Source organism: Panthera leo, chromosome B2 (genome assembly GCF_018350215.1).
Source record: "Panthera leo isolate Ple1 chromosome B2, P.leo_Ple1_pat1.1, whole genome shotgun sequence".
Taxonomy (NCBI): domain Eukaryota; kingdom Metazoa; phylum Chordata; class Mammalia; order Carnivora; family Felidae; genus Panthera; species Panthera leo.
Genome location: NC_056683.1, coordinates 50,732,331 through 50,759,325, shown reverse-complemented (window position 1 = coordinate 50,759,325; position 26,995 = coordinate 50,732,331). Strand labels below are relative to the sequence as shown.

Genomic DNA, 26,995 nt, shown 5'->3' with positions numbered 1-26,995 from the left:
CATTCGATCATCCATCTATCCCAACATTCTGGGTGTTTAAGTAAGGGCCAGGCAAATGAGCTTTAAGTTATTGAAAAAGAAAAAAGAAAAAGGGGAGGGGGCCCTCACATAAGGAGTTCCCAGAAAAGCAAGAAAGTCTCGTCAGGGAAAGTTTCAGGGAAGTGGAGCCAGGGCTGAAGATCATTGGCTTGTCTGCAATGCCTGAATCAAAGCAAATGGAAAAGTGCTCACATCAATATTTCTACAGCATTCTTGCTCTGTCACATCCAATTATTTACAGAGCTTTCATGTATCTTTGTTTATTTTAATCAAATTACTTCTTTTCTGGCTAGTTTAGAAAATGCCATTGGCAGAATGAAAGAAGGTATGTCTTTTTTTTTTCTTTATATTTTATTTTCTTTAATCCCCTCCATGAAGCAGTAAGGATTTTCAACCTCGGCTCTGAATTGCCACAATACCAAAATAGTCAAGAAACTGTTCCATGAAGGCAATGCCAGTGTTACGGATAAGAAAATTGATGTTTAGAAGCTTGCTCAGTGTCACCCACTGACAGCTGTGTCAAAATGTTTTTTACCTTTTTGCTCCTACTTAGTCTAGAAAAACGTACAGAAATTTCTATAGTGCTGCATTGTTCTGGGAATAGTGACATATTAAGCCATTAGAAATGACCTAGTCGGACCCTGTCTAGAGGTTACCTAGTCAGCCCCAGCAAGAAACGTGGACACGTATGAAAGATCAAAGTGACAAGGGCAACTTTTGCTAGAAAAATCCAATGATGTAAAAGAGTCAGTAGCCAGCATCTGACCTGCTTAATTTATGCTTAAAATTGTACTAGGGGCTTTTTTACTAGACTCTAAAAGCAGGTAAGGAAACTGTTATTACAATGCTTCATCTAAGAATTCCCCCTTGTTTGGAGTAAATCTGAGAATTCCTGGAAAATGCGAGCTTGCTGACTACTTTTGAATAACCTCAAATGTCATTTCTCAATCTCAGCGCCGCTTGGGGCCTGAAAATTCTTTGGCGTGAGGGGCTGCCCTTTGCACTGAAGGAGGTTCAATAGCATCTCTGGCCTCTATTCACTAGATACTGGCAAAACTACCAGCAAAACCACCCCTTCCCCCTCCCCCCCTCCCCCCTTGTGACAAGCAAAATATCTGTAGACATTGCTGAATGTCCCCCAGGGGCAAATCACAAGCACCATTGCTTCTAGGTGCTTCCAGCTAGCTCAGCCTTCAGGCTCAGGCATGTTACTTCCTCTAAGAGGCCTTCCCTGATTACTTAATCTAAAGCAAATCCCCTTAGGGGCACCTGGGTGGCTCAGTCGGTTAAGTATCTGACTTTGGCTCAGGTCATGATCTCATGGTTCCTGGGTTCGAGTTCTGAGCTGGGCTCTGTGCCAACAGCTTGGAGCCTGGAGCCTGCTTTGGATTCTGTGTCTCCCTTTCTCTCTGCTGTTCCCCTGACCTCACTCTGTCTCTCTCTCTCAAAAAAAATTTTTAAGTAAATCCCTTTATTAATATCTCTCACACATCACCCAGTAAACTAAGATAGACATTGCAAAGTTTATGATTACACACCTATTATCTTCTTTTCTTTTCTTTTTTTTAAATTTTTTAACGTTTATTTATTTTTGAGACAGAGAGAGACAGAGCACAAGCAGGGGAGGGGCAGAGAGAGAGGGAGACACAGAATCCAAAACAGACTCCAGGCTCTGAGCTGTCAGCACAGAGCCTGAAGCGGGGCTGGAACTCACAAACTGTGATATCATGACCTGTGCTAAAGTCAGACACTTAACTGACTGAGCCGCCCAGGCTCCTCTTATTTTCTTGTTCAGTGTCTATCTAACCTGTTTTATTGGAAGCCCAATGAGGGCTGTGACCATGCATATTTCATTTGCTACCATACACTCATCAACTGGCACAGTGCATGACATAAAAAAGATGTTTAGTTAGAATTGGCTAAGTAAGTACATTATACTAACATGTCAGAAGATTCTGAGGTTAGATTTATTCTGTATCCAAAATCCCTAGGGAGGACCATATTCCAGGATGTAGAATAAGTAATTGCTTTATGGTTGTAAGAATTTTTTAAATACCCCTTATGGAAGGAACATTAGGCATAAAATTAAGCAGTTTTATACTTAGGGCTCTGAGAGATTTGGAACAAAAAATCAACTTACCAGCCCAAGTTAGTCACTTCACTTCCTTGACCTACAGTTGTCTGCTCTGGAAAATAGGGGTAATAGTACATGCTTCAATAAAGTTGTAGTAAGGAGTAGGGATATGATTTATAAGGTGTCTGGCACATAGAAATTGCTCAATAAAATGGCAAATGCCATCAAATACTTTTTGTAATAATAATAACAATAATAGCTTAGTCCTGTCAAAACTGGGCTTTACCAACCCAATCACACTCAGCAATCGCCATTCAACCTCCAACTGACAAGTTCAGTTCCAACAGTCAACCCAAGGCTGTTTGAGACCCTACAAATGGATAAGGTCTGCAGTTCATTTTCCTACCCCTAGCCTGGAATGCCATGTGCCCCAACAGAGCCTTGAGCCCAACAAATGGCAATCTGTCTCTGACCCCAGTCATTCTTGTTCTTGGCTTTTGCACAAATTTCTTGGCTTACACTCTACTTCCCTTTCCAGGACAAACTTTCTCCCGAGACCCACCCATTTTGTTAGGGCTCAAACATTCTCTTAGTTATTTCTAGCCTCTCCTCTCTATGCCAGTAACCATAGCCGATCCAGCAATATCGACCAACCCAAACCACAGCGACAATTCTAACACCGACACTGCCTAGAAACTCCCATGTAGCCCCCATCGGTAATCAGACCAAATGCTGGCCAGCCTGGCCTTATTTGAGCCGAAATTTCCCTCTGGAGAGTAGGATATTGACTGCTGAATGAAGCATACTGTGAGCTGGATTAGACTTGAGGAAACAGCATAGAGATTATTTGGAGAGAGAAGGAGGGATAGGATATGTGGCAGGATATGTGCCGAATCAGAGCCCCATGCATACTTGATCTGCTTTCTCCCCAGCCCCCATCTACTGCAAAGGTTCCAGATGATGACAATATCTATGGCAAAGTCTTCCAAACACACGCATAGCCTTGAAAATAGGTAAACACAGCCATAACTATTTCTATATTTCTGAAAAATCCAGGCCTTCTTAAGGTTGAGAGTCACCACCTCTGAGTGTCCTGGCTTAGTGATCTGGCAAGGTGTTTTAGCAAACTCTTCCCTGCATTTAATATGACTAGGTGGGGCTGACATAAGCTAGTAAAAATTTAAACCCTTTTCTGATTAAGCAACGTGTCAGTGCCAGTGAGAGAGAACCTGTTGACACATCTGGCTTACTAGGCTAGAGAGCAAAGAAAAAGAGCCATTATCCTTGGCTTCTAGTTAACTTTCTTTTCTCTGTAGCTTCAGGGTCAGCAAATTTTTTTTCTCTAAAGGTTCCAGTTAATAAATATTTTAAGCTTTGCTGCTCACATATAGTTTCTGTTCCTTCTTCTCCCTCTCCTATTTGCCTTAAATCATGTAAAAATTTTAAAACATTCTTAGCTCCTAGACCATACAGAAATAGTCTACACTGCCCCATAGGCCATAGTTTATTGATCCCGCTCCAAACCAACAACTCACAAATATCTGAGTAATGGCCTTCAAACTGACATTTCAAGACAAAGTCCATTGATTTTATTTGGGATATATGCTCACTGGTAAAATTGCAATTATCCTCGAATAAGTTTCCTGGCACTTATGATAACTCCTAATTTATTGGTAACCCATTGAGCTTATCCTTAAGATGTGTACGTTTTACGATATGAAAGTTATAGCTCAATTTTTTAAAGTTTTAAAATGTTATTAGGGTATATTTGTTTAATAACCAAATGCATCTTCCTTGCTTGCCTTGTTAACTTTTTTTTTAAGTAATCTCTACACCCGACATGGAGCTCGAACTCCTGACCCCAAAATCAAGAGTCGGATGCTCCAGTGACTAAGCCAGCCAGGCTCCCCTATCTAGCTTACCTTTCTATTTTTAGCACCACATCCAGCTTGAAGTAGGCACTCATTTATTGTGTATAATGGAGAGAAGAAGAGATTCAGGAGAATGGATGGTGGTGGAGGAAGGAGTGGAGGAACATTACAAACACAATAACCCAGGACTGTAAACTAAGATGAGTCATAACTGAATGGCCAGATTGTTTGAGAAACACCTGTTACGTAGACACAAAAAGGCACCTGTGGATGCCTGATTCTGATAAACACGTGAAATTATTCTGTGAAAATCACAGAATTGTCATGACTGCAGTTACAAGGGCTCTCCAGGAGCCTACCGGGAATATGACTTTGGAGTCACACACCTACCAGGAATATGACTTTGGAGCTGCAACCAACTAGTCTACAAAGCCAGAAGAGATTTCAAAAATTCAGTTTGCTATCACTTCAGTATTTGCAATAGCTCTTACGAGCTTCCAGAAAACCCAAAGGGCAGCCAAGTTGTATGTAGACAACTTGTATTTGTTGTATTTGTTCGCAAATGTTAAGAGTCAAGAGAAGAGGGTCTTCAGGCTTTCCTGCAGAGAGAATTAGAGGTTTGAGGGCTAAGTGACCTTTTGGCTCCGGAAATCACAGAGTCAATGACAAAGCTGCAAAAGCGGATTCAGTGTGTCCCGTCAAGATTGCCAAAAAGAATATATAGTAAGCCTTCTTCTGGCTGAAGTTTCCAGGCAGTAAGCCACGTCAGGCAAGCTGAGATAGTCAGCCCCAAAATGCATGGGACAAGGAAATGGTTTCCGTAGTGAAGAAGTATCTTTTGACTCCAAAGAGGATTCAGAACCAAGCACAGAAATATTTAAGATAACCAAGGCCATATGTTACTCTATTGAGACTAGAGTGTGTGCAAATTTAGTGCTTTCTGTATTAGGAATATTTAGGAGAAATAAGTCTATCAGAGTGTCTACCTTCTAATTAGAAGTTTTGTTTTATTTATTTTTGAGGGAGGGAAGGAGAATGAGCGAGGGAAGGGCAAAGAGAGAAAGGGGGACGGGAGACAGAGGATCCAAAGTGGGCTCATGCCAACAGCAGAGAGCCTGATGCGGGGCTCAGACTCACGAACCATGAGATCATGACCTAAGCTGAAGTTAGATGCTCAACTGACTTAGCCATCCAGGTGCCCCCTAATTAGAATTTAAATGTGTAATTGAGTAGTCAGTATCAACTTGTAATTTTTGGTTGAAATCTTCTACATTGGGAAGAAGCACTGGAACATTTAAGAGAATCTTAAGTTCACTCTCCAGCTGAACAGTTCTTTCTTGCAGATAACCTGAGCACCAGGTGGGAAGGTGGGCCTGTAGTGTCCCCTGTCTCTTTATCGTCCCAGGATGCTGGACTCCTCGGTGGCAGATGAAACGACCGGACTGACCTTGAAACTCTGGGAGAAGAAACTGGAGCAAGAGCCTAAGCATGTGGAAGGGGATTCTGAGGATCCCCACCTCAGGCCAGGAAATGAGGGCAGGCCGGAGTGGAGTGCTCTGAGGAAGAGGAAAGAGTTTCCACAGAGCACCTTCCAGCACCTCCTGGAGGAGGTCTCCCAGGCCCAGGGGAACGGGTGTCAACAGAGGAGGAGCCCCCCCACCATGGGCATCTACCTGCGTCTCCCTGCCCCCACCAGTCCTGGAGCCACCAGGGATTATCCAACACTCTGTCCCCCAGCCTCTTGCCACCATCACTAAACAGCTACCTCAGCAGCCACTCACCTCATAGATTCCCCTCTCCAGGTCTTCCCCACTCAAAGGTCAGGAAGTATTAAGGAAGGTCTTCTGCCTCACTCATCGATTTCTAGGAATTCCTTACCTATTCTAACATGGGCCTTTTTCAATACGCAAATTGCAAGTGTTAAGTCCTTTGGTGACCTGCCTTTCAGTCTCTTTGCGGTGTCTTTGGATGAACACACGTCCTTAATTTTAATCATTTTGTTTTTCAGGCTTTCCCCCCACCCCAAAAAAATAGAATTTTAAGTTTGTTATAAGTTTAATGTATCAGATTTCTAAGAATTATTTAAACACTTGGAAAGGTTTATTGGTCAAAAGATTTTTAAGGCTAAAGACCTAACCTGAAATACATTAAATATACAAATGCAGTGTAAAGTATTTGAAGATATTTGATTAACAGATCCATAAATAGAGCCAAATATTAGTCAAAGAGCCTTACAAGTGATTGCAAAAATGTGCTTGATATATAATAAAATGAGATTTGTAAGCTGAACTTCAAACCTTAAGGGTTTTGAATGTGTAACTATAATAAATTTATTATTAACTTCAAAAGCTTAAACAAGCCTCTGCATAGTCCTTTCTGCACTTAAAACAGCCCTTAAAGTGTGCTGAAAAATTAACACTTAACACTTTCATCATCAGCCCTAATTCCTTTGGTAGTTCCTCTTATGACATGATTTACACACATCTCAGAACTTCAGTTACTCCTCTGAACTGGAATTTATCTCTGTGTCTAGGGGCGCTTATTCCAAAAATTCACATTGATGCTTATCAATTTAACATCTAAGAGGTACTTAGTAATGTAAAATCACTAAGATTTCCTGATGCAAGAAGTTCTAAAGTTGAGGTAAACTGTCAAATAACTGAAATTTTAAGAAGGCAGTCCAAATTAATCTGCTAATTTAGAGCTTCTTTGTGGCCCAGAAACTAAGCTATCCATGTTGGCACTTTGCACAATCAGCATAATGCAGTACCTTCTAGAAAATAACCTGCTTCCAATTCCCTGAAATTGAAATTTAGGGACCATCAGCAGAAACTCCAGCTAGCACAACCTGACAAGAGGCTGCAGCAATAAAACATGACATCTATAGACAGTTTGAGATAATATTTTCCCAATTCTACAAATATTTTTAGCATAGGAAATAGTGCTATTAGCTTTGAATTATTTTCTAGTAGTGGTAGTTTTAAAGGATAAAATAAATACATAATGGATTGAAAATACAGCACAGGGAATATAGTCAATAACATTGTAACTTTGTAGGGTGACTGATGGTAACTACACTTATTGTGGTGACCTTTTTGTAATGTATGTAATTGTCGAATCACTGTGTTATACACTCAAAACTAATATAATATTGTATGTTGACTAACGTTCAATTTAAAAAATTAAATAGGTGTGCCTGGGTGGCTCAGTTGGTTGAATATCTGACTCTTGATTTTGGCTCAGGTCATGATCCCAGGGTTGTGGGATCAAGCCCCACGTTGGGCTCCATGCACAGCACAATTTCTGCTTAAGATTCTCTCTCTCTCCCTCTGCCCCTCTCCACCTCTGGCATGCTCTCTCTCTGCCTCTCTCTCTAAATAAATAATAAAAATAAACTAAAATATACATACATGATGTTGTAATGGGTTTGAACATTTCCTATGAGTATAGAACAGCATGGTAGTCATTAAATCTTTATTTTTCCCCAAAACAAAAGCAAAATACATGAATGGAGGATGTCTCCAATTACTAAGTAAAAAGACAGAAGGATAGCCCAATTAGCAAAAAAGAAATATAGTTGTTAGGTAGATTTAATTAAAGTCTTTACACATTTCATCTAAGACTATGCTTTTATTCACTGTAACTTAGAGGCCATTTCAGTCATAATTGCATATGATTAAATGTAAGAGTAAAAAAGGAATAATGGGGCGCCTGGGTGGCTCAGTCGGTTGGACTTCCGACTTCAGCTCAGGTCACGATCTCGCGGTCCATGAGTTCGAGCCCCGCATCGGGCTCTGGGCTGATGGCCCAGAGCCTGGAGCCTGCTTCTGATTCTGTGTCTCCCTCTCTCTCTGCCCCTCCCCCGTTCATGCTCTGTCTCTCTCTGTCCCAAAGATAGATAAACGTTAAAAAAAAAAAAAAAGAGTAAAAAAGGAATAAAGAGCAAACTTTCTTCCCGAGTAACCAGTACCAGGCTTGCCCTCCTGCCATCAACAACAATAAATGACAAATAAATGAGACAATTATTTTTAGACGTTGGACACCAGGCAGCACAGGACAGAGGTCCTTGAGAAAAGGGAAGCCCATGAAGTGAACAGCACATTCACCCTGGATTTTTGCCTAGGGAAACCTTCCAAACCACAGGGCCAAGAAGTGAAGTGCTAGAAGGGCACAGAAGACTCTAGAAGACACAGATTCTATGTCCCTCTTGCCCTGCACTGAAGAGGGCAAGAGTGAAGTTCAGGGCTGCTAAAGGAATTTGTAGGGCATGGCAACAGAGAGAATGGAGCTGCAGAGATGAGTTCTTAGAAGTCTGTGTGGCAGCTCATGGTAGAACCTTGGCTGAGGGCAGAGCTGCACATAAGCAGGGCAAAACTCTGTAAGGCCCAGCAGAGAGTGGCTGCCCTAGGATTGAGTACTAACAGAGGTAGCTCAGTGCTGAGAGGCTTTGGAGTTCCAACCCAACCAGAGTGGGAGACATTTCTGGGCTCTTTGATCACTTCCAGAGACCCCAGAAAGGCCATGTGATTGGAGGAAGTAATGTGGCCTCAAGTCTGAGGCATTCTTTAGAGCAGAAGTTGGCAAAATTTTTCTTACAAGACCAAAGAGAAAAAACTCCAGGCTTGCAAGTCATATGTTCCCTTTCACAATGTCTCAATTCTGTCATTGTAGCATGGAAGCAGCCACAGACAACATGTAAATGAGTGAGCATAGTTGCATGCCCATAAAGTTTTGTTCATAGACCCGAAGGTGATCTAAGTGTTAGGATGGGCAGACAAGGACATAAAAGTAACAGTTATAAATATGTTTAAGGATATAACAGAAAATGTAAACTAGTAAACACCTGGGAAATCTCAGCATAAAAATGGAAATTATAAAAAATAACCAAATGGAGGGGGCACCTGGGTGGCTCAGTCAGTTAAGCGTCCGACTTTGGCTCAGGTCATGATTTCATGGCTCATGAGTTTGAACCCTGTGTCAGGCTCTGGGCTGACAGATCAGAGCCTGGAGCCTGCTTCAGATTCTGTGTTTCCCTCTCTCTATGTCCCTCTCTTGTTTGTGTTCTGTCTCTCTCTCTCTCTCTCAAAAATAAATAAACATTAAAAAAATTTTTTTTAAATAACCAAATGGAAATTCTATACCTGTAAATTACATTACCTGAAATATAATATTCATGAAATAAGCATAACAGCAGACCAAAAATTGCGTAAGAAAAAGTTGGTGAGCTTGAAGACAAATTAAAAGAAATCATTCAATCTGAAGAACAAGAAAAAAAAAATTGTTAATGAATAGAGTCTTGGTAATCTCTAGAAAGATACCAATGATCTAACATGTATAATGAGAGTACCCGAATGAAAAGAGAAAAAGAACAGAGCAGAAAAAATATATTTGAAGTAAAGATGGATGAAATGTTCCTAAAGTTGGTTATTGGAAAGTCAATTTACAGATCCAAGAAGCTTGGTGAAACTTATGGAGGATAAACACACAAAGAAAAACATACTGAGACATTTCATAGTCAAAATGCAGAAAAATCAAAGATGAGGAGAAAAATCTTAACAGAAGCCAGAGAAAAAGGTATATTATGCTCAGGCGAACTATAATACAAACTCAAACTGGTACCTCAGCAAAAACAGTGGTGAAAAAAGTCAGAAAGTGAAATTTTAAAGTGTTTCAAGGGCAAAAAACACCATCAACTCAAATTGCTATATCCAGCAAAATTATCATTGAAATGAGGGTAAAATAAAAACCTTTTCAGATCAATGAAAACTGAAAGAACTTGTTGTCAGCTGATTTATAAAAATAGAAATGCTAAGACAATTTTTCAAGCTGAAAGAAAAAATGAAACCAAATGGAATCCCAGACTTATAGGAAGGCATGAAAAGTATGTAAGCTAATAAATATGTAGATATTTAAAAGGCTATCTTTCTTTTCATTCCTTTAAAAGACAATTTAAAGCAAAAGTAGTAACATTGCGTATGAGGTTTATAAAGCCCATAGAAGTAAAACAGATGACAAGTTAGCATAAAGAATGGAGTAAAAGGAACTATACTCTTGTAAACTGTATTTTACATGAAGTGCTACAGTGTAAATTTAACATAGACTATAATTTTAAGAAATTTTTTTATGTTTATTTTTGAGAGAGAGAGCACAAGTGGGGGAGGGACAGAGAGAGAGGGAGACAGGATCTGAAGGGGGCTCCACACTGACAGCAGTGAGATCAGTGTGGGGCATGAACTCACAAAACCAGGTGGAGATCATGACCTGACCCAAAGTCAGATGCTCAACCCACTGAGCCACCTAGCCACCCCAGTAAATTTAACAAACAATAGGAGAAATAAGTAGGAATGTTAAAAATTCAATTAAACAAAAAGAAAGCAGGAAAGGAATAACAGAGGAACAAAGATCCCATGACAACCAGAAAACAAGTACAGACTGATGGATGCTAACCCCAACCATCTCAATGACTACATAAAATATCAATGAACTGTGTACTCTAATTCAAGGGCATTTGAATTTAAAAAGCAAGACTGAATTACATACTCTTTACAAAGGGTGAAACTTAATTATAAAGACACAAATACAGTGAAGGAAAAAGATGCATCATGCAAACAGTAAATGTGAGAAGTTACTGTGGGCATATTAATATCAATCAAAGTAGATTTCAAGGCAAAAGAGTATTTCATACAATAAAAGGACCAATTCATCAAGAAGACATACTCCTAAATGTGTGTGCTTCTAATATTAGGCCTTTGAAATGCATGGGATAAAAACCAATAAAACTGAAGAGAGAAGTAATCCACAGCCATAACTGGAAACTTTAATGCCTTTCAGCAACTGACAAAACACTTTTAAAAATCAGCCTGGCCAACACCTAGCAAATGAGTATTGTGTCTGGTCTTCTTTCTCTTTGAGACACCTAGTGTATCTTAACATACTCAGAATGGATTGGAAAAGTTAAAATAATTCAATAGACTTTTCCCAATATATATTTTTATGAAATGCTCTTTTCTTATCACAACTTTATTCTTATAAACTTCTTGGAGCTGCTGATTTACCTTATCTTCCCTTATCTTACCTTATATGGAGAATGCTACGTACTAATTTGTACGTACCAAATTTGAATGTAGAAGCCTTAACCCTTAGTATCTCAGAATGTGACTGTGACTGGAGACAGTCCTTTAAAGAGGTGCATCAATTAAAATAGTGCTGTTAATGTGGGCTTTAATCCAACCTGACTAGTGCCCTTATAACAGGGAATCTGGACACACAAAGAGTCACCAGAGATGCACAGGCATAGAGAAAGGACCAAGTGAGGACACAGTGAGAAGGTGATCATGTGCAAGCCGAGGAGAGTGGCCTCAGAAGAAACTAAAGCTTCTTAGACCTTGATCTTGGACTCATAGCGTGGCTGACTGGGAGCTGCCACTGCCCAGCATCACAAGAGAGCATCATACTGCATATCATCAGTCCAGGAAAAGGTCAAAATTCAAAACTGGAAATACAGTTTCTACTAAATGCATATCACTTTCTCCCCTAATAAAGTCAAAAAATCGTTAAGTGGAACCATCATTAAGTGTGGAACAGTCTGTACTATATAGAAAACCAGAACATTTGAATATGGGCTGGAAGTCTCTACATTTAATGATATTCCATGAAGAGAAATACACAGGCAAAGACACATGGTGTGTTTGCCTTTGACATATGCCATAGTAAGATTCCAAGAAAAGTACTGGTGTGACTTTAAAATAAACAAACAATGAAAAGGACAATTGAGAAAATATGAAAGTAAGACACACTAATACTGACATCTTGACCCAGGGTGCTCAGTTAACCCAAAGGCAGAGAGGAGATACTCATAGTATTTAGAGCAGGTGGTATGTCTAGTCCAACAGTCACATTTAATAAAGGTGGAAGGTGGAGCCAGAGAAATTAAGTGGCTGTCCAAGATCACACAGCCAATGGCAAAAAGGGCCTTGACCTAAGCCCCTAAACACCCAGCCTTCACTTCACAGTACCAAAAATAGCACAGTGAAGTCAGTAACGTGATAATCATGCATTATAAAAAGCAGATAACTACAGTTTTCTCCAATACAAGTTTGACTCCAGTAATGAAAAAACATTTAGGGCCAAATGAAGAAGCAAAGGTGTTTTATCAAATGACAATAATCTGATTACATTTTAATAATATAAGACATAAGAGTTTTTATGTAGTAGTTTCTCTCATCTGTGAATGGCGGGCTATTTATGAAAACAAAAATAAGATAAAATTCCAATACAGCAATAAACTAAATGTAGGCCGATTTTGGCATCACAGAGTAGCACCTGTAGAAGCATTGACAGAGAAGAGACTGAAGCGAAGGTAAAATTTTGGGTGGTGCTAGGGGCCGGGGGGTGGGGGAGCAGATCGAAGCTGCCCTCACCTGATTGGCACTATCAAATTCTAAAAGATTTCAAAGACCCATCTAGGATGAGTGATGCTTACATTGGGACACAGGCAGGAAGGGCAAATCACACAGACCAAGGGGCCGGAGTTGGCATTAATTTCAGGAAAGTTGGGGCCATGATGGAGCCCAAATCAGGCTGATTGAGCTCCACAATCCTGCTGTCTAGATAGATTAAAAGATAAAGTAGAAAAGAGCTCTCTCTAGAGTCAGCAGCTCAGTCTAAAACCCTCACTCCCTGTCATCATGAGTCTAGACATCTGTATAACTGATTTTCTATAAAGGCAAATATTTGTTTATATGGTAATGGATGTGAAACTTGAGAACAGAAAGAATGATTTATATTTAATAATTTAAATGTATTTAGTGCTTTACACTTTAAATACATTGTTAAATGTTTTTACTTCTGTTTTATAAAGAGGATGAAGAACTCAGAAACCACGAAGTGGTTATGTAGCATGTAAAGCACCCAAAACAAATGAGTCTCTTTAAGGTGAAATCTGAAGCAGGTGGTGTTAGAGGTTATTGTCTGCGCTGCTACATACAGTTCTTTTTTTTTTTTTTAAATTTAATGCTTTTATTTATTTTTGAGACAGAGACAGACAGAGCATGAGCAGGGGAGGGGCAGAGAGAGGGAGACACAGAATCCAAAGCAGGCTCCAAGCTGTCAGCACAGAGTCTGATGCGGGGCTCGAACTCACAGAGTGTGAGATCATGACCTGAGCTGAAGTCGGAGACTTAACTGACTGAGCCACCCAGGCACCCCTGCTACATACAGTTCTATGAGCATGTCTTACATCAGACAATCAATTGGTCTGTCCTGTGGGACCCTTTAACTTATGAAATGTGTCTTCAGAAACTTCCATGGAGGGTTGTGGAGAGGGCAGAGCATTTATTCATTGACCCTTTTACCCCGTTGGTCAAGGGTTGCCTCAGGGGGCATTATTAACTGCCCCCCTCCTATTGTCCCTTCTTGTCCCTTCTTCCCCATTCGCAACCCCACGCTTTAATCTTGCATATGTGTGAGTGCCAAGAAGATTCCTATGAGTGTCCCCATAAAGGGAATCACAAAAGCCCCAAAGCAGGAAGTGAGAGGACTAGGGTGTTGGGTGAGGCACTATTCAAGGGCATCTGCATGAAAATGGTTAATGCCTGCCCAGAACTGGTCACTGCAGCTGTGGCTGGAATAAAAGGTGAGGCCAAGAGGTTGTGAAATGATGCACAAGTGTCTACTACCCAAGAACATTTAGTCAAGGGGATCAGAGGGACTGAAATTCATCCTGTGCCCTCTTCTCTGTATCATGTTCCCTGGTGCAGGCTGCAACTACTTGAAAGAAGTGGCTTGCTTCTCTTATTTATACAAAGATGCCATACAGGGTAGCAAAGGCCCTGGTTTTTCCTCACCAGGTGCTTCATATCACACGAGAATCTTTTTCTTTTTTATGTTTATTTTTGATAGAGAGAGGGAGAACGTGAGCGGGGGAGGGGCAGAGAGAGAGGGAGACACAGAATCCAAAGCAGGCTCCAGGTTCCCAGCTGTCAGCACAGAGCCTGATGTGGGGCTTGAACTCACCAACTGTGAGATCATGACCTGAGCCAAAGTCGGACGCTTAACGGACCGAGCCACCCAGGCGCCCCTTATATCACACAAGAATATTAATTCCGATGTTCAAAAATCTAAAAGAAAGAAAGAAAGAAAGAAAGAAAGAAAGAAAGAAAGAAAGAAAGAAAGAAAGAAAGAAAGAAAGAAAAGGCATCCAGATTGGAAAACAAGAAGTAAATTATCTCTGTTCAAAGATGACATGATCTTATATATGGAAAACTCTAAATACTACACATACATGTACACACACATGAGCCTGTTACAACTAATAAAAGAAATTAACAAAGACGCAGGATCAAAAAATCAACACGCAAAAATCAGTTACATTTCTATACATTACCAGTGACCAATCTGGAAAGGAAATTAAGAAAATAATCCTAGAGTGCCTGGGTGGCTCAGTCAGTTAAGCATACAACCCTTGATTTCGGCTAAGGTCATGATCTCATGGTTGGTGGGTTTGAGCCCTGTGTTGGGCTCTGCACTGACAGTGTGGAGCCTGTTTGGAATTCTCTCTCTCTTCCTCTCTCTCTGACCCTCCCCTTCTCTCTCTCATGCATATGCACGCGCTCTCTCTCTCTCAAAAAACAAAAAACATTAAAAAAAAAAAAACATTTACTATACCATTAAAAAAAGAATAAAACACTTAGAAATAAACTTAACCAAGGAGGTAAAAGACTTGTACACTGAATACTATGAAACACTGTTTTAAAAACTCAAAGATACAAAAAAATAAAACTTAAAAAGGAAAAACATTCCTTGTTCGTGGAATGGAAAACAATATTGTTAAAATGTCCATACTACCCAAGGAGATATACACATTCAATGCAATCTCTGTCAAAATCCCAAAGGTATTTTTTGCAGGAAAAAAAAAGTCCTAAAATTCATATGGAATCTTAAGGGACTGCAAATAGCCAAAACAATCTTGAAAAAGAACAAAGCTGGAAACCTTATACTTCCTCATTTCAAATAATACTACAAAGCAGAAGTAATTAAGATGGTGTAGTACTGGTGTAAAGACACATAGATAGACCAATAGAAAAGAATAGAAAGCCCAGAAGTAACCCCTTTTATATATGGCCAAATGATTTTCAACAAGACAACACATGGGGAAAGAGTAGTTTCTTCAACAAACGATGTGGAAGAAATGGGATATCCACATCCAAAAAACATGAAGTCGAACCCTTACCTTACAACAGATGCAAAACTTAGCTCAAAATGGATTAACCACCTAGGGGTAAGACCTAAAACTACAAAACTCCAGAAGAAAACATAGGGAAAATCTTTAGGACATTGGACTTGCCAATGACTTCTTGGATACAACACCAAAAGCACAGGCAAAGGAAGCTAAAATAGACAAATAGGATGACATCAAAGTTAAAAACTTTTGTGCATCAAAGGAAACCATCATCAGAATGAAAAGGGAACCTACAAAATGGGAGAAAATATTTGCAAATCACATATCTGACATATATAGGTTGATATCCAGAAAAGGATCTATATAAGGGATTTCTACAACTCAACAACAAAATAACCTGACTTAAAAATAGAGAAAGGGCTTGAATAGACAATTTTCCAAAGATATGGGAGTGGCCAACAAGCACAGGAAAAGATGCTCAACATTAGTAATCATAAGACAAATGTAAATCGCAACCACAGTGAGAAGCTCACTTAAAAGTGTTCACCAGAGTGCAGAGAAATTGAAACCCTCACGCACTGTTGGTGGGAATATAAAATGGTGCAGCCACTATGGAAAACAGTACAGACGTTTCTCAAAAATTTAAAAATAGAACTCCTATGTGATCCAGCAATTCCACTCTGACTACATATAGTCTGATTATATATTATTAATTATTATACATTATATTATATATATTATTTTATATATAATTCAAAGAAGGATCTCAAAGAAGTATCAGACACACGGCAGCATTATTCATGATAACCAAGAGGTGGAAGCAACCCAAATATCCATCAAAAGACAAATGGATATTTGCAATGACATGGATGGAACCAGAGAGTATTATGCTAAGTGAAATCAGTCAGTTAAAGACAAATATCATGTGATTTCACTCATATGTGGAATGAATGAAATGAGCAAAGGGGGAAATTAAACAATGAACAAAGGGGGAAAAAACAGAGAGAGAGACAGAGACAAACCAGGAAACAGACTCTAACTCTAGAGAAAAACTGATCGTTACCAAACACTGGCCGTGGGGGGTGAAATAGGTGATGGGGATTCAGGAGTGCACTTGTTGTGATAAGGGTAGGGAGATGTATGAGTGCTGAATCACTGTTGTTATACACTGGAAACTAATACAACACCGTATGTTAACTACTGCAGTTAAAGTTTTTTTAGAAAGATGAATGGATAAAGAAAATGTCGTATATACTTATAATGGAATGTTCTGCAGCCTTAAAAAGAATGAAATCCGGTTACATGCTAAAACCGTGCATGAATCTTGAGGACATTATGCTAAGTGAAATAAGTCAGTCACAAAAGAACAAATACTATGTGTTTCCACTCAAATGAAGTATCTAAAGTAGTCAAAATCATAGAAAGTAGAAAAGTCATTGCCAAGAGCTAGGAAGAAGGGAGAATTAGTGTTTAGTGGGTGTCAAATTTCAGTGTTGCAAGATGAAAAGTTTCTAGAGATCTGTTGCCCAACAATGTAAATATCCTTAACACTACTGAAACTCTAAATGGTACATTCTAAAATGGTTAGGATAGAGGAACACCTGGCTGGCTTACCTGGTGGAGACTGTGGCTCTTGATCTCGGGGTGGTGAGTTTGAGCCCCATGTCAGGTGTAGAGGTTACTTAAATAAATAAACTTACTTAAAAAAAAGAAATAAAATGGTGAAGATGGAACATTTAATGTTATATGTTTTTTACCACCACGAAAACGCCTCAAACGACACCCAAAAATAGCTCAGTATTTTTAAAGAAATAAAAGTTGGTGAGAATAACTAAACTGACACCCATTAATGAGACATATAAACAGTTCGCTGTCCATAAACATCTATGACAAATTCTAAAAGATGTAGAGCATGTCTTGATATAATCTCTAGCTTTTCTTTCCTAAAATCCTTCGTGGCCTAAAGGCACTAGTTAGAGTTCAGTCTGGATTCTCTGTATGACTCACAATTTGCTTCCCCACTCATTTAGATGCCTGCTTCTTGCTTTGGGGTCCTTAAAAGTGATGTCAGGGAGTTAGTTTTGCTTCTTAGCTTGGTCACAGAAATTCTTTGAAGACTGAGGTTTTATCAGCTAACTACAATAAAGCTCTTTGCCTATTAGTGGCTGCAAAATTCTCACATTGCTATGAATTACTGAGCTCTGTTGCTACATCTGTGGAATATGGAGTCATGGTGTCCTTTCCACAAATCATTTTGTATGGTATATGTTTTTAAACCTAGTTGTTGAGAATCACTTCCTACTTGGAATGAAAGCTAGAAATAAATTCTCTGTTGACTGTGTTACTATTAAACACTCTCTTCTTCTTGCTTCCCGCCCTCCTGCCAACCGTTGCTTAGGAGTTGGAACAAACCTATTTCCTTATCCAATGTTCTGTGAGTTGCCACAAGTTGTCCAGAGTGATATAGGCAGTAATAGTTGAGAGGAGAACTAGAATCTAGATTTTTCTGATTATACACAAGATGTTCTTTCAACTATGCTTCTTGACTATAGTGATTGATTATTGGTTAGCAATTCCAATTTCCAAAGAGTTTTATGTTTTGGGGCAGCTGGGTGGCTTGGTTGGTTGAGTGTCTGACTCTTTTTTTTTTTTCTTTTTTTCTTAATGTTTATTTATTTTTGAGACAGAGAGAGACAGACAGACAGACACAGAGAGACAGAGCACTAGTGAGGGAAGGGCAGAGAGAGAGAGGGAGACACAGAATCTGAAGCAGGGTCCAGGTTCTGAGCTGTCAGCACAGAGCCCAATGCAGGGCTCAAACCACGAACTGTGAGATCCTGACCTGAACCGAAGTCAGATGCTTAACCGACTGAGCCACCCAGGCACCCCGAGTGTCTGACTCTTGATCTCAGCTCAGGTCTTGATCTCACAGACTTGTGAGTTCAAGCCCCACTTTGGGTTCCATTTTACTTTGAAAAAAAAAAAGTACTTAAATGGAGCCTACTTAAAAAACAACAACAACAAAAGTTTTATGTTTAAAAGATTATTCTCTTTAAATTATTTTTAAAGCCTAATAGTGAAAAAAATAACCAAAATAGTAACACTCATTAACACAATTTTATAAGTGTAGGAAAGGAGAGGGCAATTAACATTTATTGAGCATCTATTCTTTAGTAGACCTATACATACTTTATCTCATTTAATCCCCATTACACTGGAGGGTATTTATTATTAGGTAGAAATTTTTCTCTATAGTTTACAGAGCAAGGGACTGAGGCTAAAAGAAGTAATGAAAGTAAACTTATGCACATTATACCCTGGCTGCCATCCCTGATTGGTTAAGATTGCCCCATGGAATGTTGTTCTCTTGTACTTCTAGTTTGTGCATCTGTCACAATGTCTCAGTGAGTTCCTGAAGACATCCTTCACAGCAAGAACAGAGAAGTAATAGGCCAGCCAGGGATACACAGTACAGCTGAGACCAGGCACCCCCAAGTTACACCTACACATCTGGTCACTCGTGCCAGATGATGTACAAGAGGTATCCCATATACCCACCAACTACAAACATATGTGCATATAGTCCTTAATCTTCTGATCTCTAGCCCACACAGAGCTCTCAGATCACAGCGCCATCGTCCATGGGCCTGCCGATTGCCACATGGTACCTAACAAATATTTGGAAATACATGAAGAAGAATTTTGGGAGAAGATATTCCCATAACCCATCTTCTTCCTCAGTCCAAAATATTAGTGATGTCTGCACAGGGAGATTTTCAAAGGTGGTCCTCTTGATTGTCATTATCTTTACAGAAAAAAAATTATCTGTAATTATCTTTGAGAAAGAACAAAACAAAACTGTAAACAGTGAGGAGTCACTAAACAGTTGAGAGTGTGATCTTTTATTTTACAAAATTATAATTTTGTGGTGTACAGTAGACAGTTTGGGGTGAAAAATACCAAACAAATGTGGAAATGAAAAATCTCTGCAGACTGGAGGGGCAACTGGGTGGCTCAGTCAGTTAAGCATCTGACTTCAGCTCAGGTCATGATCTTGTGGTTCATGAGTTCGAGCCCCGCGTTGGGCTCTGTGCTGACAGCTCAGAGCCTGGAGCCTGCTTTGGATTCTGTGTCTCCCTCTCTCTCTGCCCCTCCTCCACTCACACTGTGTCTCCCTCAAAAATAAATAAACATTAAAAAAAGTTTTGAAATCTCTGCAGACTGGAAAAGTATCTTTCAAGGATATGCAAGAGATTAGAAAACAAACATCTGAGTTTCCAACATAGGTGATTCAAAACTAAAATGATGAAGATGAAAAAAAAACAATCTATGCTATTTATATAATTACTATTTGCTATGAAGTAGATACGGAGCTCTAGAAAAACAAATGGGGAAATTGTTAAGCTGTAGAAATTCCTATAGATGTGGCTGGATAGTATTTTAAAATAAAGTTTCACATACATCCACTGACATTTGTATGCCCTCTGGCCCTTTCAGATTAAGTCATCCTGGGCATTTTTCTTTCTGCTTCAAGGCAGGTACTATCTGGCAAAATAAAAATAGCAATGGAGTCAAGTGTTTGGCATTTTACTTTCAAAAGGCTGGGCCTTGGCTGGCATAGAGATGGAAATGATTTGGGAACACACATTCTCTGAAATGGAGAAAGAAAACTAAAGAGACCAGGATTTATTCAAGAACTGTGGAGAGGGTTGACCCAACAGGTTTTGTTAATTAATTGAGGAAGACATCAAGGATGGTTCCTGAGTTTCTGTCCTGGGTAACCACATAGATGGTGGTGTCACGATGCTATAGATGGGACCGTAGAGGGGCTGGGGACTGGGGGAGGGAGAGAAGGATTCAGCCTTCAGTTTTGGACATGTTGAGATTAAGGGGCCTGGGAGAGAGCAAAAAGGAGCTGCTCAGTAGATGGCTTGATTTCTGATCCTCAGGAAAGAGATTTTAACTGGAGACCTGAATTTGAAAGAGATTAATACACAGAAGACATGAAGGTATGTCACAGATGAGACTGCCCTGGAAGGGTGTGTAGAACAAGAAGAGAAGGTGACCCAGGACATGACCTAAAGGAACACCAATAGTTAAAGGATGGAGAGATACAAAAGGGCCCTCAAAAAAGACTGCGCAATGTTCAGAGTAGTAGGCAGAAAACCAGAAAACAATGTGGTAATAGAAGCTACAGGAGGAACATACTTTAAGAAGGGATTGGTCAGCAGTGTCGTATACTGCTGAGAGGTTAAAATAGAAACTGAAAAGTGTCCATTGGATTTAGCAATATGGAGTTCTTTGTGACCTTGACAAGAAGCACTTGGTTGGCATCGTGGAACAGAAATCTCAATTAAAGTAGGTGGAGGCATAGAAGGTGACAAAGACATCACAGAGACAACTGCTGTGTCCACCTGGCTTACAGCCAAGCACTGTAACATTCACTTCCTTGAATGTATGCCTTGGAGCCATTGCATAGAGGGAAGGAGCAGCTGAGTGATGAGTGGTTGGTGGGAAGAACTCAGCATGATAATTTTCATGTTTAAAACATAGCCCAATGTTGAACTAAAAGGCAATAAATACTGATCATTCACTAAAGCAAACATTGACTCATAGTATGTTAGAGCCAGAACAAAAGCCGGGACATTCAGCTGTTCTTTTATTCATCTACTAGCTAGAAATCTTACCCCTAACCAATTTCAAGTTCAGATCTTGTACTAGAGATCATAAAAAAAACAATAGAGACCTCTACCAATTCCCAAACACATCAAGTTGTGTACATTAAATGTCTACAGCTTTTTGTATGTCAATCACACCATACAACGTTTAATTGATAGGCAGTCTTGAGGAATGTTACAGGATACGACTATATCTTTACTCTCTACTTCATCCTAATCCCATGGTTGCATTGGGTTAAATTAAAGTTTTTAAAGTTTTAAGATATTAAGAAATACTATTGTATCATTTAGCTTTACTGCATAACAGCACCTCGAATTAGCGACTTAAAACAACAAACATTATTACTTTTCACAATTCTGTGGATGGGAAAAATGCAGTGCATGCTTTCCAATGGGTAGTTGTGGTCTGGGTCTGCTCAGATGATGTGTGCTGGTTCATTCCTACATCTCCAGGTGGTAGGCAGCTCAGCTGGAGTTTCATGGTCCAGGGGAGCCTCATGGTGGTTGGCATCTGTTAGCGGGGTGACATGGACATGACCATGTTGATATGCCCCGATTCGAGAGACCCCCCGAAAACAAACCACCAGAGTCCAGAATCAAAGCCAAGCGGCAAGGGTCGTTTATTGCAGGTTCGAACCCGGTCCTCCGCGCACTCGTTGCTGGTGGCGCTAAGAGGCCCCGAGTAAGGATCTTACAGCTTCTTTTATAGCCCCGCACAAACAAGTTAGGGACCTTTTTTAGAGGTTACAGAGCTGTTGTTGGTTAACATTTAAATTTGAACGCTCAGCAGAACTCTATTGGTTCCCGCCTTTATTTTAAACCATTCAGCAGAACTTGATTGGTTCCCGCCTTTATGTCAGACTACAACCGGGCACGCCCTGGCTGGTTTCAGGAACGGGGGGGGGGGGGGGGGGGGGGGGGGGGGGGGGGGGGGGGGAATCTTTTCTTTGCAGTTTTGAGTACACCTGGTAATTTTTCTCTTAGCCTCTCACATGTGTCTTTCTTCCTTCAGCAAGGTAGCTCAAGCCCATTCACATGGTTCTCTTAGGGTTCCAAGTGCAGTAAGACAACAAGCCCTAACACACAAGCACTTTTCAAGCGTCTACTTGTAGCACATTTGTTAATGTGGCTAATGTTGGCAAAGCAAGTCACATGGCCAAGCCCAGATTTACTGGATGGAGAAATAGAGCTAGCCTGTGAATGGGAATACAGGAAAGCCACATTACTAATGGGCATACGTACAGGGATGAAATAATATGTGGCTATTTTTCAATCTGTGACAACTATCTTTTCTTAGTCTACAAAATACTCCTAGAACTTCTTCCTAATTTAAGTTTAAAGGAATCATAAATATAATAGCCATATATATACCATATCTTGAAAGAAGAAGCATCCTGCCTTTTCTTTTCTTTAGAGGTGGTTCTAAAACACCATGGAGGAAGGGTATTCTTGGGACTTTGAGTTCCTAAAGGGTTGGATCTGTGTCGGATTCTTTTCTGTATCCCAGCAGTATGATAACTTTTTTTTAAATGAATGAATGGTTTGTCACCTAAATCTAATAACATCAACACAGCAAGAATAAAAAGCTGCTGATTTTCACAGATCTTGATTTTCATGACTTCCTAAGAATAAAAAAAAGGAAGAATTACATACAATCAGAATATACAATGATATACTGAGGCATACATTTTGGTTTACTTTTATTGGTTTCTAGATTTTGGACTTTATAAATAAATTGTTTTCTTCTCCATCGCAAGTCATATTCATTATATGCTGATACTTGTCAGCTCTTCACTGAAACAGCTAGAGGGCACAGATCTTGGGAAGAAACCTGACCTTTACAGTATGCATTTCATTAGGGTTATTCAAATTCTGGCCCATCTTCTTTCATGATGGCAACTCTTCCTTTGTGTCACCTGTGGGGCATCAAGTAACAGTATGCTTGTAAATGATCTTTATTCAGCACATACACACCTTTGGTATTAATTGGTTTGTTTGTTTTTTTTTTAATTTTTATTTTAACATTTATTTATTCTTGAGACAGAGACAGAGCATGAACAGGGGAGGGTCAGAGAGAGAGGGAGACACAGAATCCGAAACAGGCTCCAGGCTCTGAGCTGTCAGCACAGAGCCTGACGTGGGGCTCGAACCCACGAACTGGGAGATCATGACCTGAGCCGAAGTCGGACGCTTAACCGACTGAGCCACCCAGGCACCCCGGCACCCCTCATTTGGTTTAATACAGTCTCCCAGGAGGGAGAAGACAAGAGAAAGAATAAAATAAATCTAACTTTGCTGAGATATTGATTTGTTTCTGGTGATCTCTGGCTGTTGGGTTCTATCACAAGAAACATTTCCCAGGAGCAAATGTTGAAAATGGACCCCCTGCAAAGAGAAAGAAAATGTACTTCCCCACTACCGAGTAGGAGGAAATATGTTAATATACTCATTAATGAGCCATAAAATCATTCTTTTCTGGTCACAATCATCAAGCACCTTAATAGAAATTAGTGGACCTCAAGCCTATAGATGGCTTTTACACATGCACTGTACTCTGACTCTTCTTCCTCATCTCTTACTTTGCTTCTCTATGGCATGGAAAAGAACTTGGGAGGGAAAAGGCGAGAATTCTCAGTCAACTTGTAAAGGAGTTGATTCGTACTGCAGTGGCAGTTCATTTTACTGCATTCAGAGATGTCCCTCTGTCCTTTCTGGGTCACACTCCCTTCCAGGTTTCTGTACACCCTCCACTCCCTTGATTTCTCTTTGTTGCTACTAAAAGGTAAACCCATCCTTGACCTTCTGGTTTCCTTTACTCTTCCCCATGGCCACCTGGATCACATGTGTTCTTTCCCCCTGATCTTGCTCAGCTTTTCCTAACCCAGTAAGGGGGCATCCATCAGCAGTCTCCTGAGAAGCATGGGCTGCCATTTGAATCCCAGACCCAGCCCTTCAGCTCAAACCATAGCTTAGACTGTACTTAACTGCTGATCTCAGACCCTCCCCTCCTCCTTCCTTTGTGGACTGAGGCAAATGCAGCTATAGAAACAGCAGTTACTGATGTGGTTTGGAGTGTTGGGGTTCAGAACCGATGCCCAAGAAAGAATTCATGAGACATCTTTCATGCAAAAAGGTGGTTTTATTAAAGCATGGGGACAGGAACCATGGGCAGAAAGAGCTGCACTGGGGTTGTGATGGGTGACTGATTATATACCTTCAGGTTGGGAGGTAGTTAGGATAGCATGAGTTTCCTCTTCACGAGGTCCTCAAAGCATCCTGAGGTTCCTGCACCTGCCAGGAAGTGACATTCTTTACTCTCCTGGTAAGGCTGCTGGGAACTCTGTAAGCAACATTTCCCGGGGGCTTTATTGCTCCATGTTTCATAAAGTCAACCTTACTTGCTTAAAGCCGTCTGGTCATATCTGAGTCTGTGCATGTCTCTGTCAAATATGACATTCCAGTCAAATCTAGGTAAAATCACCAGTGCTTCCAGTGGCATCATGTTACGAGGAGAACAGATTCCTATTGAACTTATGCAAATGACTATGATTGCCATGGAAGAAAGACTTCCCACTGAGACTTTTGACTTTCAGAGGATTCAGATAGAGAGAAAAGTTAAATGCTTCTGTTTGTTCCCAAGTGAATACTTGATCATGTTTCTCTAAATCAGAGATATCTTAAATTTCCTTAATCTGGAAGAGCAAACACAAGAGAACCAGCAATGTTTCAAACAAAAGTCACAAAAACTATAATCACTTTTCTCAGTGTATTTAGTCCCACTTTACTAATTTTTCTTCAGTTTGATTGCAGCTTTTAGTTAGTTCTGGAAATGCATTTCAGTTTTATGATCTTAAAGATCATTTCAGTTTTACGATCTTAAAGACGTCAAATATCTCTATTCGTCCTAAAAGTCCTTTTTATGAGTCTCCTTGAAAATGAAACACCTTTTGTAAGATCATGAGAACAATTATAAATGACAACAAACTCAGCAATAGACATTGTTAAAGATCTGATATGAGAGTTCGTTATAATGCAGTTGATAAGGATATTTGGTTTTTTCTGTGACACAGAACACTTCAATAATCAGAATATTGAGTGATGACCTTATATCAGAATGTAGCATACCAAATTAACAAGCTTAATTAGTCAAAAAGACTTCATTTATGATTTAAATCTTGGGGAAGTTTGTTAAAACCTTAGAAGTTTTAAAGCACATGCCTAAATAGGATTGTAGCTCACCAAAGACCTGATAAAGGCACAACATAGAAACTTTTTTCTGGGCAAAGAAAAGAGAAAACAACTTGGTTTACATTTTCTTATCAAGAGAAGACCAACAGTCCAAGAAACTTTGTCTTTTTAACAAAGAGAAAGCAGAATTTCAATCTTATGCTAGTGCTCATCTTTTAATGTTTATTTTTGAGAAAGAGAATGCACAAGAGAGTGCACACACATGTGTAAGAGCAGGAGGTGGGGGGAGAGGTGGGAGGAGCAAAGAGAGAGAGAGAGAGAGAGAGAGAGAGACTGAGGATCCAAAGTGGGCTCTGCACTGAGCCCGACGTGGGGCCCGAACTCACAAACCAAACCATGAGATCATGACCTGAGCCAAAGTCAGATGCTTAACCAACTGAACCACCCCAGGTGCCCCACCAGTGTACTTTTAAAATTCATTCATTTTCACCTTAGGCCATCCTGACCACACATAGAATTCCTTTCCAAAGATTCCACTTCATAAACCCTCTACAACTTTCCTTTACATTCAGATTTTGTCCCAAGCCATTTCTCTCCAATCAGTCTCATTTAGGCCAAAATTACCTTCTTTTACCTTCAACAAAAATGTATTTCCATTCCTTATACCTTCCTTACACATCTCCTACTTTCTACATACAGAGTTGCTTCCCTTATTTCAGTCTTCATTACATTTAGCAGAATTTTGCATTCTTAGAAATCTTAGTCTCCAGTGAAAACTAAGTAGTAATCAGTTGTGAACTGTTACACCAGAATTCTTTAGACGGCAAATTCATGAATCAGTCAAGCACAAAGCATGTTTTCTAACAGACCCAAATATCCTTAGTTTCTCTGCAATAAGAAGTCAAAAGCAAATAAACCTTATGTTTAGTAATCAATGCTTTAGTATTATCCTATTTGGAAAAAACCTGGATTCCAATGAATTCAGCCCAATTTATTATCCAAGCAAAACTTTAAAGTTTCAGGTTACCAAAGACTTTGAGAGTGATCTTAACAATTAACCATGAAAAGGTTTGAGACAGACAAAATTAACCATCATTTTTAAGTCACCTTTTTGGTAACAAATTGCAACAGAGATAACGTGAGCTTAATAAACCTTGGTAAAATAAAAGTTTCACATTTAATGCTGACAACTCTAAAGACATGTCTATTTTACTTAAACCAACAAACTTAAATTAGCTTAAATACAGAATTCTCTTCTACCTGGATCTGCTTAAAAAAGTCAATCAATTTGTACTCCATTGTCAATTTTTACCTGGGGCACCACTGGGGAAACCTGAAGTGGGTGGTCCTAGGGGGGTGGTGTTCACTCCTTGACCTCAACGGTAGGAGAAGGAGCCAATGGTGCCAGAGGTACCGAGGTTGGTATAGGAACTAGTTATACAGGCTGCACCCAAGGTGGTGCAGAAACAGGAGAGGCGGTGGGGGGCAGGCAGAAGAGGTGAGGGGCCACCAGAAGGCAGAGAAAGAGGGTTCCTGGTTCTAAACTTCATCAGCTCAGACAGATGAGCAGATGCCATGGCTTTTTTCCAACAAAGTGGAAATATGCAGTCCATGGTGGGCCAGGGAAGACAGAGAATTTCCCTGAAACAAAGGGAGTTTCAGTAGATGTTTGGAAATATTCCTTAAAGTCTCTGTCCTAAGATAGACTAGCCACAATTGGCTCCAATTACAGCCATTAACCTGGGAAATGAATGAGGGAGAAGGCCCAACATCTGTTAGGAGGAGGAACAGTGAGAGAGTCAGTATCCCCTTTGTTAGGGATGGCCTATTTTTCCCTCAAGCAATTGGTTTCTCTTAGGAGGAGGCCTATTTAGATAATTATCATCCAATATATCAGGAGGGAGTTTACTGGCCTGGTTAGTGACCAAACACATTCTGGAAGAGGCCCTTAGGTCCGGGTTCTGAT

At 40.0% G+C, this 26,995-nt stretch overlaps 1 protein-coding gene across 4 annotated transcripts in view; it reads left to right on the top strand.

Annotated features, from left to right (window-relative positions):
• Positions 1-26,995, top strand: part of KLHL31 (kelch like family member 31) — a 196,554-nt gene that overhangs the window by 153,920 nt on the left and 15,639 nt on the right. For 2 of the 4 annotated variants that reach the window (XM_042939070.1, XM_042939069.1), the window contains one exon: positions 5,390-6,998. The exons of 1 other annotated variant lie outside the window; for it this stretch is intronic. The gene's annotated coding sequence lies outside the window, so the exon portion shown is untranslated. Of the gene's footprint in view, positions 1-5,314; positions 6,999-26,995 lie in introns of those variants that run through there. One more of the 4 variants, XM_042939072.1, reaches the window with a different exon arrangement.